Source organism: Somniosus microcephalus, chromosome 15 (genome assembly GCF_052327205.1).
Source record: "Somniosus microcephalus isolate GS21.2 chromosome 15, FLI_Smic_1.0, whole genome shotgun sequence".
In the NCBI taxonomy this organism is placed as follows: Eukaryota; Metazoa; Chordata; class Chondrichthyes; order Squaliformes; family Somniosidae; genus Somniosus; species Somniosus microcephalus.
The window spans coordinates 110,433,598-110,437,914 of NC_141001.1; the positions used below are offsets into that span (position 1 = coordinate 110,433,598).

Below are 4,317 nucleotides of genomic sequence, written 5' to 3' on the forward strand. Positions count from 1 at the left end.
CACCAACAACCGAAGTGGCTGTGGAAGACGGCATTCACTCCCGCTATTTCAGGAGCCTTTTCCATCAAGCACAAACCAACCAACAACAGCAACAACCCAACAACCGCACTCAAAGTAGGCTGTGAGTATAATCCAAGGGCCTGCAACTGTCAGTCTAGTCTAGGTAGGAAAGTGGGTTGGTGGGATTGGACTTGGTAAAGTTAAAACAGTGTAAAACATTTTCGTTATGTCCGTTCTCTCCCATATTTTATTTATAGTTATAGAGTGTGTGTGTTTATTCCGTTTGTGGTAGAACCAAATAAAATTGGTTGTCACCTGTTTTTTCCAAGGACTACTTTGTAGTGTATGTAACCGTTCCACCTTTAAGAGAACTATTTTAAGGGTTGCACTACTTTATCTTGGCTGCTGTATACTGTAATACCGGTGGTGACCACACCGGTATATAAGTGCTGTGTAATGATTTATTGGGCAGTTCCGCCCTGACCTTCGACTAGTAAAGACCTGTTAAAATTTACTCTTGTGGTCTGTGTAATAATTCTCATTATAACACACAGACTTAACATACTTGTCTCCGAGTGTCTATTTAAAGTGCATCGTTCTCCATCCAAATTCTGGAGTTAGAACCAGATAGGGGCATTAGGGCGCTTCGAACCCACCAAACAAGGGAACAGCAGGCTAGGGAAAAAGAGAGGACTACAGGAGCCCTTGGGCTCAGGAGTACCCTGCAGATTAGGTATAAACTGTGCGGGTCGTCACCGTATTCTAGTCCTCCTCTATAAGCTGTTGTTCTCTATCTCCTTAGAGGGTGTTTAGTGACACCCGACCTGCAGGCTAACATAAGCTGCAAGGGTATAAAGGAGACAGAGGCCCAATACATTAACAGGCACTAATGACCCCTGTAATTGGGCAGAGCAAAACCCCCTACAGACATTAAGAGATGGTGCAAGGCAAAAGGAGATGGTAATGGGACAAGTTAAGAAACAAAAGATGGCTCTAGATGGAAGGCAGGAGAGATTAAGAGACATTAAGAGATGGTCTAATTAAATGCTGGAGCAGGCTCGAGGGCTGATTGGCCTACTCCTATTGTGAAAATGTATACAATTACTGAACATCATTGTTAGGCAAACAATCTTATCACTGTCCATCGCTTGCGCACCCTGTGCTCTGGGTCGTAACCACATGGAAAGCTGTTATTTCATTCTAGCGCATCAAGTCATTGTAACCTAAATAAAGCCCAAACGTTTTTACCAAAATATGGTTTCAAGGTGAGGACCACTTTAACTGGACGGGTCAAACCGTGACATCACAGGGCAAGCCTGACCTCACATTGCACATCACACTAGGTTTGCAAACTGGTTTAAATTAAGGCAAGGGCTGCACAGACAATTTGAAGTGAAGGATTAACTGGCTGATCTATCTAGGAGTGAATGTAGTCAGCTAGAACATCTAAACAACTTTGCTTTGTGACCACAGCGCGAACAATGGAAATATCGCGAACCAGCTGACCCTCGGAAGAGTTGTTGCTGTAGAAAGTTTGTTTAGACTTCTAGTTCCAGCTTGTATCATTCCCTGTGATAGTCAGGGTGAGTAACAGCAAAATCCACTGTAGTGAACGTGTAGATATAAAGCCTCAAATCCTGGAAACTGAAACCAGGTCAGTACACGCTGGTTGTTCTGATCAGCTTGCCCTGGACCCCGGGATAGTCCGTGGGACAGCTCAGCCCGATCATTTAAACAGTCAAGATTGGGCTGGAACGGTCACTAGGCTGCTGTCATCATTTGTTCCAGCGGGCAGGTCGAGCGGATTCTACCGTGTGAACATTTGAACAGATCCAATAACACTGAGGCACAGCAGGGTCGAGTGCATCACTTGTTGTCAGTTCCAGATCTCCTGTGACATTACCCAAAGGTAGGCCGAGGCCTGGAGTGCGGTTATTGATATTTACTGGGGCCCCCGAGTGGACACTTAGGGCTTGGATGCTCCTCCTGGGCAGTAATGCCACTGGAGCTGCATTGACCGAGCTTGGTACCTGCCCACACAGCTCGACATTGGCCCAGGTGTTCACTTTCAAAAGGGAATTGGATAAATACCTTAACAGGTTATATGGTTTACCATACGAGGGGAGCTATAAAATGCCTGTCATTGTCCTTGTTGCAATCCAGTGATTTTTTTGTGTTATTTCCTCTTCTGCCACAGGTACACGGTTGGTGTCAGGATAAGTGAGAGGAAATGAGCGGTTTTATCAAACTACCCACAGACTAAAGTTGTGAGTACCAAAAGCACAAACACGGGCGGCCCTCACACAATGGAAAGCACATTCTGACCAACATAAAATCAATGCCAGCAGAGACACCACAAAAGAGGGAGCAGCGATACTGAAATACTCCTCACGCATTCCCTCTGTGTCCCATCCACTTCTCAGTGCCAACTCTACATAGTTTAAATTGGTTTTTTTTGATGGCCGATAACAGATCCATCTAAACGCGCAGCCAATGACTGGAGATGGAGTTAAACCTACTCACTCCCTTCTGACATATTCCATTCCTGTCCCACCAGGTCTCTCATTCTTACCAGCTCTGCCTAGACCTATTCTGACATTTTTTGTATTGTTAATTACCCCACCCCCTCTCCCTCCTCCTCCCTCTGTGATGGACCTTCACGTCCAGCCCTCATGTCCCCGTATGTGCATCATGCACCAACCCTGTTCCAACTCCAGGCTCAGTTTAGCACCGCTTGGGGTTAACTGCACTGGCACTGGATAGGGACCAGTCCAGACAGTCATCTCCGACCGATGTCGGCCGGTGGTCCACCTTGGGACTGAACAGGAAAGTCTCAAGGGGGGACGCTCTGCTTGTTGCCTCGATGGTGTAGAGTGGGAGAAGTTAGTTAAGGCCACTCACCAACCAGTCCTTGCCATCCCAGTCCACAACATCGGGTGAAGCCCCGGTACCAACTTGTACTGAGGCCTCCCAGGATAAAGAGGAAGAGTCCTCCTCTGGCACCAGCAGGCTCTGAGGTGTCCGTGCCGGCTGGTGCCAGAATCAGGCTGGTTCCGCCAAGCGCTGCCATCTACTGTTGGTGAGCCCTTCACCAGAGGCATCCATTGTCCCCCCTGGTGACACCAACCCAGCTCTGGGCAGTTGCAGGTCTTCGTTCGCTTTTATAGATCTGTAACCATCCCCCACCACTGTGGAGCCACCTTCAACCACTCCCTACTCCACCCGAGGGGCCCTCCCAGGGAGGGTGCGTGAGCTTCGGAAGCCAAGTTGAGAGCCTATATCGGACCACAACTTCCATTCATTGAGGCTTTTCCATGTATTCAACACACACGGGTGACCGAGTCTGAATCTGTGAGTTCAGGAAGTACCTTCACTTGGTGGGGTTGAGTCATTACTTGGGGTCTTGCAAAGGTTTCAGGCATGGAACTTTGTTGGACTACTCCTACCAATTTCCAGAGCGGTTTAAACAGAGTGCTGCGAGTTGGGTGAGTCAGGGAGTCTTAACTGTTTGCTAAAATCAAACTTTTGTTTGTTTCACATTTACTGTTAACTGTTTAAAATCTAAATTTCCTAGGTGGGAAACTCGAGCGGCAGAGCGGGGCTATAAAAGACTCCAGAGACCCAGGTAAGGCCTCAGAGTGTCGGCGGGAAACTCGAGCGGCAGAGCAGGGCTATAAAAGGCCCCAGAGACCAGGTAAGGCCTCAGTGCGTCGGCGGGAAACTCAAGCGGCAGAGCGGGGCTATAAAAGGCTCCAGAGACCAGGTAAGGCCTCAGAGTGTCGGCGGGAAACTCGAGCGGCAGAGCGGGGCTATAAAAGGCCCCAGAGACCAGGTAAGGCCTCAGAGCGTCAGCGGGAAACTCGAGCGGCAGAGCGGGGCTATAAAAGGCTCCAGAGACCCAGGTAAGGCCTCAGAGCGTCGGCGGGAAACTCGAGCGGCGGAGCGGGGCTATAAAAGGCTCCAGAGACCAGGTAAGGCCTCAGAGCGTCGGCGGGAAACTCGAGCGGCAGAGCGGGGCTATAAAAGGCTCCAGAGACCAGGTAAGGCCTCAGAGCGTCAGCGGGAAACTCGAGCGGCAGAGCGGGGCTATAAAAGGCCCCAGAGACCAGGTAAGGCGTACTAATCTCTGTTAGATCCGTGTACCTTGATGTTGTGTGTCCTTCAATAATTAGACAAGAGACTGCAGGGAACAATCAACAGGTGTTTACTGGATGAGGGTTACTCTAAAACTAATTGTGCAGATCCCTACTCAGGGTTTATATACAGGTGTGGTCACTGCCGGTACTACAGTATACAGGAGCTGTAAAAAGTAGTTCT

The 4,317-nt window shown here is 48.9% G+C and overlaps 1 long non-coding RNA gene across 1 annotated transcript; it reads left to right on the forward strand.

Moving 5' to 3' along the window:
• The first annotated feature begins 1,379 nt into the window (after window positions 1–1,379).
• Window positions 1,380–3,721, forward strand: LOC147107153 (uncharacterized). Its single transcript, XR_015081080.1, has 3 exons — window positions 1,380–1,583; window positions 2,198–2,267; window positions 3,575–3,721. It is a non-coding gene; the product is annotated as an uncharacterized LOC147107153 (long non-coding RNA).
• The last annotated feature ends 596 nt before the right edge of the window (window positions 3,722–4,317 follow it).